General features: G+C 22.9%; 1 long non-coding RNA gene across 1 annotated transcript; it reads left to right on the top strand.

Moving 5' to 3' along the window:
* Window positions 1-7,368: 7,368 nt before the first annotated feature.
* Window positions 7,369-10,191, top strand: LOC126549063 (uncharacterized). Its single transcript, XR_007603205.1, has 3 exons — window positions 7,369-7,905; window positions 8,344-8,646; window positions 10,067-10,191. It is a non-coding gene; the product is annotated as an uncharacterized LOC126549063 (long non-coding RNA).
* Window positions 10,192-10,432: the final 241 nt, after the last annotated feature.

Genomic DNA, 10,432 nt, shown 5'->3' with positions numbered 1-10,432 from the left:
GGTCGTACACTTTGAAATAAATTCAGTTGATCGATGTCTAATTTAAGTCCAAATGTCACGTTTTACGCATTAGAATTTTTTTTAAGAGTTGACGTTTAAGTATTTACACGGACAATACGAAATTATGAGTAAAATAAAAAAAATAAGTACCATATATGTATATAATTTATTAGTTTCTAATGTTTCTATTAGTAGTTATCGCGGTTTACCGACTAAAATCTTTACGCCAGAATTACATTATATATACATTATACATACGTTCAGTGGCTATAAAAACGACAGCTTTAGGTGCCTATGCATACGTTTTTAGATAAGAATTTTTATATTTTATTACTACCTGACTGTAATTTATAGAAGGTTGTGTGATTATGTGTAGATATTATTCAAATCAAATAAATTGTTTGTTATCTGTTTATAAAAATCGTCTTGAATATCATTCTCGTCGAAGCACTTTTAATATTTTATTATTATTTTGTTATCTTATAAAATTAAGTGATATTTTGTAGTGTATTTGTTGTTTTACTTCCTCGATTTTTTTTTTAGTAATACATAGCCGACGTTGTATATTCAATATTCATATATCGTTCGCGCTAAGAAACACTTCATATTTCTTTTTAAGACATAAATAAAATTGTTTTACCAAACTTTAAAACATTTAATTTGTATCGATGTTATTTGTATAACGTGAAATTATATTAAAAAATGATAAACCATAAAGACAGTTACGATTAAAATTTATATTTATTATAATTAACAGAGCCTCAAACAAACACTCATATTATAAATATATAAATATTAGATAGCGATATATTAAGAATAAGGTTTCCACTACCAAAGAGTCGCTTAAGTACATTATAGTAATTGATCATGCGATTTAATAAAAAATAATAAATCTACATAGAATACTATATTATGACATGATTTATCACTAAATCTATTTCAAATGAATTTGTTTGTAGATCACAACTAAGTAATTTTTTTGTGTTTGTAAAAGTCCGATATACATAAACCATTTAGGATTTGACCAAAATATTTTGTATATCCTAGGTTTTACCGTAAGTTTACCGTAACGTAATATATATAATATATACAAAGTATTTATATTTTCTATGATCTGTATTCTTCGAAAGTTATTAAATAATATTCATAATATACTACTTAAATATCATATCAATGAAATTTGTACCTTTAAAAAAACATAATATGATTCAAAATATTACCCAACAAATATTTTTGTGTTGTATAAAATAACCGTAAATATCATGATATAAAATTAAAACACGTCTATTTTATTTTTAAATTTAAAGTATTAGTTTTCTTCCATTTAGTGTCTTAATGCTTTATGATTGCTTTTTATTATTTTGATAACTGTGGTTTTGGTTTAAAAGCATAATAAACCATTATGTTATATTCTAATTATTTGTTTGTAGATTTAAGTTATAATATATAGGATAAATATATTTTATTAAATACTCATAGGTATTATTGTATTTTAACAACTAAATTACTTAAAATACCTATAATGTTGTACTGCTATATATATAAGTTCAGCATTAATATTTCAAATTTTTCCTAATATATTTTTATTAGTTGCCAAACTATACAAAATATATAAAAAAAACTAATTATCTGTATAAAGCTTATAATTAGATATATGTATAGGAGAAGGACCATTATTGATTTTGTGAAGAACAGTAATTTGGAAAGTTTAAATGTTGCTAATATTTGATTTTGGACTACATTTAACTGTTAAAATATTTTAAGATCTGCAAAATAAATAAGTAGTTGTATTTTTTGTAGTAGTTATTTGTATTAGGTAAGTTAATAACAAATTATTATTTTTCTATGATTTTGAATGTTACAAATTATACTTAAATTTATCAAATAAATGTGTATTATAATAATTTGTGTGTACACATTATAACATTATAGTAAAATGTATAACTAATAATTTCCAGTATAAATAGTATAATATTTACTACTGATGATGAATGAATACTATATTATTAGTGAAAGAAAATAAATATTTTCTGTAAAATATTATAATCGGAAAATTATTTTGGAGGACACTTTAATATTATATTTGAGTGGCTTGTTGTTGAGATGGAATTATAGATATTTGTATCTATATATTTTTGAATAAAAAAACAATACGTACTTAAAAATTCTTCCAATTACGCTTCACGCATGGATCATGAATAATACCTACAGGTATCCATGACATGTCATTATTAATTTGACAGGAAATGGAACCGGAAGTCATTCCTTTTCATCTTATATATTTTTTAACTTTATGTAATATATTTATTATTATTATTTTAACAATTAGTCAACATTATATAATGAATACACCATAATTTTTAAAACTATGCGTATTTTAAGTACTTAATATATAATTATACATTTAACACAATAATATCACATTCTGAGCAGAGTAATGAATGTATTGATTTAATCATGATGTGTTTTTGTTTGTGTGTGTGTGTGTGACACGATAAGTTATCTATACAATTTTTAGATTTTCAAAAAGGGAGATAGTTTTAGATATCGAAATGGATCTATTTCGTTGTTAAAGAGGTCAATTTTAAAAATTAACAGTACCTATTAGTCTTATTTTTATAATTTTTGAAAACAAACAAAAAAATAAGGAAAATAGAAATTTTTATGCTAATCCAGTTTTCGACAAGATCAATTTAGTTTGACTAATTTAGTCTAAAAAAACAAATAACCGAAGAAACTTGCATTTTCACCAAATATATATTTACCATAAAATTTTCAAAATATTTTGACCATTTTTCAGGATTTCAACTATAGTAAATTTAAATTTTGTTTTATTATAAATGTTGATTAATAATTATTTGCTGGGTAAAAATATTTGAAAATTTGATAAAAAACTCTTTATAAACTGTTTATTTCTCTGTTAAAAATATCAAAACTCTATAGTCACATTATTATTTTAATCGTTCATAGTGATCATTTTGAAAAAAATAATAAACATCATAAAAATTAGTATATTGTATTGTAGTAAAAAATCCATAAACAATTTTGATTTACTACTTATATACCGTTTTATTTTAGTTTGTATAAGTTTAATATATGTCTAATGTCTATATATGTATATATAAGTATATATATTATATGTATTATGGGAAAATAAAAGTTTATTATTTCATGACTAATAGTTAATAATATCCTTGTAAAGGGTTGAAAGTTTTAAAGGGTTATTGTAAGGTGTCACAAGTCGAATAATTGTATGCTAAGGAAATAATTGAATAAAAAACCAAACATTGATGTAAATTTCACAGATCTCTCAAATCTTACAGACACAAATATTATTATCTCATATTTTTTGAAATTGTATTAATAACGTCGAATATCGTTGTTTTAAATTTCTCAGTTAACACAAATTAATATACAAATGGTTATAATGTAATAATTATATCTGTTGTTTGATATGATATATATAGTTCCATAATTCGATAACATAACAAAGGATGCACTATATTATTGCTTGTATTAATTATAATATATATATTATTTATTACATATAAAACGATATACTAGTCAAGAATCAAATATACGAAGCTAATTCAAATGCTAATTGTAAGTCTTCCTGTAAATACTTGCCTCTACTAGTCACTACTTAACTTTCTCAAAAACAATATAATATAAGAAAGTCGTACCAACTAGTCATACCAATTACATAATTAAAAGTTAAATAATAAAGAACTTTATAGATTTACGATAAAAATATCACAAATAAAATATGAACTGCTGTCAAGTAATATTCTCAAATCCCTTTAAATTATAAACTTTTAATTGTGCATTGTGTAAGTGTGTAAGTATTTTAGGGTATATATTTAATTATTTTAAATTTAAATTTTAAATAATGTTAGGTGATTAAGAAAAAGTCAAAACATAGTAAATTAGGTAAAATATAAAATAATAAATATAATACATATTTTTTTGGTAAAAATAAATTTAACCAACATAATTAAGAAAATTCAAAATATTAATAATAAAATATAAATAGAATATATATATATATATATATATATATATAAAAAAAAATTGTTTATCTTAAGAAATTAATGATGATCTATCTCACACTCTTGAATTGTTTTTCAAATGCAATATTTAATTATTGAATTCAAATTTAAGACATCCATAATTTTGTGATTTCCCTCATCAACACATAACTGTACCTTCTATACAGTAAAAACTTCCACTTTTTTTTTAAGCCTAACTTATAACAACAACAATTAGAAGGTTATTGGAATCTTGTATGAATTTAAATTATTGTATAATGTAGAAATTTTCATTTCAATAAGGTGCATATACAAATACACATTTTTATTATATTATACAATGTATATTATACATAGCTAATACATTGATAAAATAATTTTTAAGAAATATATTATATACATAGTAAAACTGTTATTTTTGATAACACTATACAGTTATACAAATATGCATAAAATAAATTATTGTAGGTAAAATGTTCATTTCTTGTCAATAACACTCAACAATGCACTCTCAAATATCCGGAAACGTTTCTGTGCTTATAAAAAACAAGAAAGCTTAATTTCAAACCTACCTACTCTGAATTAAACAGTTCGTAGCAGTTAAAATACAGGTAGTTTAAGAATTTAGTTATAAAGAACAAAAGCAGTCAAAGCAGAACGCATTAGTTATAAATTATTTGTATTTATCTACCATACGAAACGAGTATGAAAAACGGCTAACTTTAAATTGTTTATAATAATGCATTGCTCATAATTGTCTCTATGTATCCGCCTACATTTATTAATATTATATTGTTATTTAATTTCTAAATATTTCAACGTTATATTAATTATTAATAATAGGACAGTGTATTCAATTCTGAGCGGAGCGAACGTATACGTATATGAATCAGACTTTTAATTATAGGTTCTTAATATTGTATTTCTTTCATTACCAATTAGGTTTAAAAAATGTATGATTTTAAAACCTTAAAAATTATTCATATCAATATTTCCTACACAAACTATAATCATATTATGTCCTTAAAAATTGAAAGCAATTGAATAAAATTTGATAAAATGTATTAACAATTGTATTTATTTTTATCATTTTTCTTTTAAAATATAATATATATAATTATATTTATTTGGTAAAATTTAATAAATAATAATTTAAAATATCTAATTATTTTTATATTTTTATAAATATATTCAATATTTAAACGGTTTTTTAATAAAATCAATTTTGTTCTGATTCAAAAATAAATAAATATAAAGACTTGACATTTTCACCAAATACATATTTACTTTATTGAATATTCTAGACATCGCAGTTTACAAGAAAAATTTATTTTATTATTATTTTTTTTTTTTTTGAACTTACTAAAATCATTCTATCTTATACGCAGAAATTTAGATTATAAGTGATTTGTGATGTTTTGATGAATAGATGTATTTCGGCCTATCTACTAAAAAAATTATTATTTAGAGTATTATAAATATAATAAAACATATCCTATCCTTAGAGATATTTTCTGATCTTGTAGTCATTTCAATCTTTTATAATGGTTTTAAAATACAATTATTTATCATTGATTTCAAATTTAACATTATTTTTATTTCTGTGATCTATGCAATAGTGACTTCAAACGTGTTCTCTACGTCGATTTTAATTTTTATTATTTGCTATTTGCCTATTTAAAATGCTTTTTATATTTTTATTATTCATTAATACTTGTGTATTGAATTTATTTTGCTTTTTTATTATTGACTTTTGTTTTGAATAAAAATATATATACCTAAATAAATTTTATAACAATTTCGCAATCAATCGACAATAAAAAAAAAAAAAAAAAATGTGAATGTGATCGACAGAAAAACTATGAGAATACAGAAACTTTTTTATGCAATTATACATTTATAAATTCATATTTAACTTGAAAAGTGATGTTATTATGATTATATTTTAATGTTTTGGCATAAATATTTCTACAAACAATTTTTTTTATTAAGCAATTAGTTGAACTATAATTTAAACTGATTGTAAAGCTGTAAATATTATTTTAAATGGTTTATCAGACGTTTAGAGAAGAACTAATAGCTTATTTCAAAGATTATTTTATAATAATTTTTAGAGAGGGAAAATTTACCTATACTTTTCTACAATAAGTATACTCCTATTATAAGTCTGTGTAATATTTACAATATATATAACTATTTAGCATTGTAATTACAAACATACATACATATCACACATGTATGTATAATTTATTGTTAATCAAATATTATGAATAATGTATATTTTTAAAATAACAAATAATAATAAAAAAATCCTTAAAACTTTACTCAAAACAGCAATAATAAATTATATCACATGTTTTTTTTAATTTTTATACTTGGTGGGATATCTTTAAAATAATTTTCATTTCATAGAAAAATATAACGATTTGTAATTTATACATCAATAATGTGGGACGTAAGTACACTTAATATTTTAAGTTTGAATTACGGTGAACTGTATTTATTTCAGTACAATAATAATTGTGTTTATTTTGATAAATATTTTAAAATTGTACCTATGAAAACTTGAAGTTCAAAACCAAGGTCATTATAATCTAACTCTAAATATTTTTATTTTATTACGGTATCTAATACTTTTTCAGTTCGTAAAAGTTAAATACTAAATGTCTAAATATAACAATTGATAAATTATGCGAGTATGAAATAACAAATATAAGGCATAGAAATAATGAAATATAAATGGCATTACACTTAGAGTTATTTTTATCTTATTTTATTATTTTTAAAATAAAATATGGGTAGGTAAAAAATATTCGTAGGTGGGTTTTCACATCTTTATATCTATAATAATAAAAAAATAAGATTTTTTTTAATCATTTCAATAAAATTAACATATAAACAGAGGTTAATGGGAAATAAATAAAAAATAAAATATCATATTGGAATTTTGAATATTATTATTGTTCATACAATGGGTGATAGAAAACACAACATTTGTGGTCGAGATAATCTGTCTGAGTTGTTTTGAAGTACTTATAAGTTAGAACGCACTATGTAATGTGTAACTTTAAGGCAAAACTACTGTTTCACGATAAATTTCCAAAGTCAGCATTGATCCTTTAGAATTGTGAAACTTTTTTTAGAATTAAATATATATTATATAATATGTGTACATTATTTTATTTTTAATGTTAAATATTATTCAATTTTGAAATAAATATAATGTTTGTATACTAAAAAATTCAATTAATAAAAAAATAAATAAACGATGATACCTAGGTAATAACAATAATTTGGTTATTTATTAAAAAAAAAACACACACATTCTATAAAAAAATCAGAGTTTACCACTTATCCCTGATTTTCTTAATATATTCGTGGATATTAATCTTTTTAGTCATCTACCTTACATCTATACTATAAAGAAGATATAAACTTTGGAGTTGTTCGAGCCACCAAAAGTCAGAATACTCGAGAAACAATTCGATCTGATAAGTTTTATAATAGCCACAATTCCACATATGCCACTATCACCACTGTTATTTTGATAACGCTACAGAAATACTGAAGGAACTCATTAGTTAATTTGTGGAGTATTACTTAATAGATGGTTTTCAATAGAGCATAACAAATGTTTTAGGTTATTGAGATTTAGTAGCAACGAACAAAATGCATAGACAGGATGTAACACTATCTTCAATCTCTATAAACAGTGTAAAATCGTATATTTTATAATTTTATTATTGTCTTCTTATATTTAATAAATAAATATAGTTATATATTAAAAGTTCATATATTTGCTGTTGAACTATAATAACTGCAGATTGGTGGTTGAAACGCAATAAAACTCAGTTGTTACATCCGTAACAATGCACACGTGAGTGGAATTGAAATCCTGTTTTGCATTAGACAGTATTTTTAGTCTTCAAAAAAACTTAAAATTCAGAATAGTTGTCTCATTTAATTTTTAACATAACTTTTGAAGTACTTTCTAAATACATCCCAATAATTTTTGTTTCTATTGGGCGATAATCTCTATTTTTAAATTCACTATATCTTTTTTAGTATGAAACTTATATAAAAAAAGTTAAGGTTTGGTGGGATAATAAGTATCTGAGGGCAAATCACTTTTTATTAGGATAATAATTAAAAAAATGTTAAAAATGTTTACTTAAAAGTGTCTTGAAAATAATTCATAAAGTTTCTACCTGGAAACACACCCTACAGTACATAATATGCAGAAATATTCTTCATATAAATGTACTATATTTTGAAATATATATACATATTAATGTATTTGTAGTTTTTGTTTTAGTTCTAGGTGTTGTTACATGCTTATCAAAATCCTCGTGGCATCAAACTTACTGATGCACTAAGAAGAAAAAGATTCACGTCTGTCTTTTGATAAAGACGACATCCTTCTCGGCAGCGACACCGATCGGATTATTGGGCTGACGAACAAAAGGCACGTCAAATCCGACCAGCTCAGCGATCGGGACTGAGTATAAAGGAATGCCGAGGATTATCGTACGCACACCATTACGGTACGTGCGATAACGGGCATTTTAACAGAGATGAAACCCAGCTTGGAAACCGCGAGCTTTTTTTACGTATACAAGTAGGTGTATACATTTTACAATAATAATACTATTATACATATTATATTATTCTGTATAAAATAAATGCCCTGAACGTAGAGCAATATTGCACTATATATTTGTATACCAAAGACCCAGTTGATTTATTTACGATGATAACATCGGATTCAGCTTTTCTAACCGCTTTAAAAGGCCCACCGCTGTAGTGGCTGTAAACTATTTATGCACATTTTGGATTTTTACCTTTAATAGTTGAATTTGATAAGTACATACGTATATATTTTAAATTGTAATGTAAACAGTTTTATTTAATTTTCATAAATAAATCATGAAGATTTTAAATTGTAATTTTTATACATGATAACAATATCATAGTTTATCGAATGTCGATGAATTGTTCAACATTAATATAAATGGTTGAAAATCAGTTGTGTCATAGTGGAAGTGCCATAGAGGGAAGGATTAGTTTCAATATTATTACGTCATGAAAAAAAAAAATTCCATTTCGATTTCAATCGATTTTTTTTATTTTAAATTAGAAATAGTTATCTAATTTGTGTTAATTTTTTATCAAAAACGATTAATAAAACTTAACATAATGTTTCATTAAACTGTATGCTGTACGCTGTTGATGATGCTGTGTGGTGTACATAGAAATGTGCGGAATAAAGTTCATGTATTAAATTACACACCATATTGTTATCGTTCTAACTATTGGGAGATTTAATATTTGAAATATATTTCAGTTTTTGTTTGATATATTTAATTATTAGGTGAAGGTAAATAATTTGTATGTATCAATATATTATGTTTAATGAATACAATTATATAATGTTTATAACATTGCATTTCTAATAAGATTTTATAGACCTTTAAATTTAATATTTAAATCTATTTATGATAAATTGAAATTTTTAAAACGGTTATATGTTATTATTGTGACTTTGTACTGATTCTGAAATGATCATAATATTATATGATATGCACATAGTGATATAATATTACTTTGTGTCTCACTATGTATTATACGTTATTAAACATTTCTGCTTGCATTAGTTAAACAACTATTGTGTACGTAATGTATTTAATCTGCTATTACATTTGCTTTAAGTTGGATACCTCAAATAACACATTTAATTTGTTTGATGTAAATAATATATATAACGATATCATTGTTATCCTATTTTATAATATCAAAAAGCTTAATGAATTAAGAATACATTTTATTTTATTACGACCCGTTAAATCAATTTAATATCTGATATGACAGTTCAGTGGTATTTTATATCCAGCAAATGTTTGTGGGTTAATAATGATAATAAATGAGCAAAACAAGTACCTAGTTATGTTATGTAAATTAGACAATATCGCCACAGTAATAATATTTTGACAATGGCTCGTAACATCTTATTAATTATCCTTCTTTTTTTTTTTTTACAGTTTTACAGACTAATTGTTTATACTGATTCAAAAATAAAAATAGATCATTAATTATAAATATAATTACAGCTATGGTCTATTTATAAATTGTTGTACAACAAAATAAGTAAACCAATACCAGTACCTAATTTATATTTATTTTTCTCAAAATTGAATTGTATTTCCAACAATTTAAATAACACGATAAATTCATGTATAATTGTTTATTAAATAACTACAATTATAGATAATAGGTATGTTCGTTTAAAATTTTTAATATTACAAGTACAGACGAAAGTTTCACAATACAAGTAAAATAATGCTGTAGTATTTGTCTTAATATTACTTTTCATACTGTCTCTATAGATAGTATTTTAATACGTGTTA

The sequence above is a fragment of the Aphis gossypii genome, chromosome 1 (genome assembly GCF_020184175.1).
Source record: "Aphis gossypii isolate Hap1 chromosome 1, ASM2018417v2, whole genome shotgun sequence".
Taxonomy (NCBI): Eukaryota; Metazoa; Arthropoda; class Insecta; order Hemiptera; family Aphididae; genus Aphis; species Aphis gossypii.
Note: the sequence above shows the minus strand (reverse complement) of the source record. Positions and strands in the feature narration are given on the sequence as shown.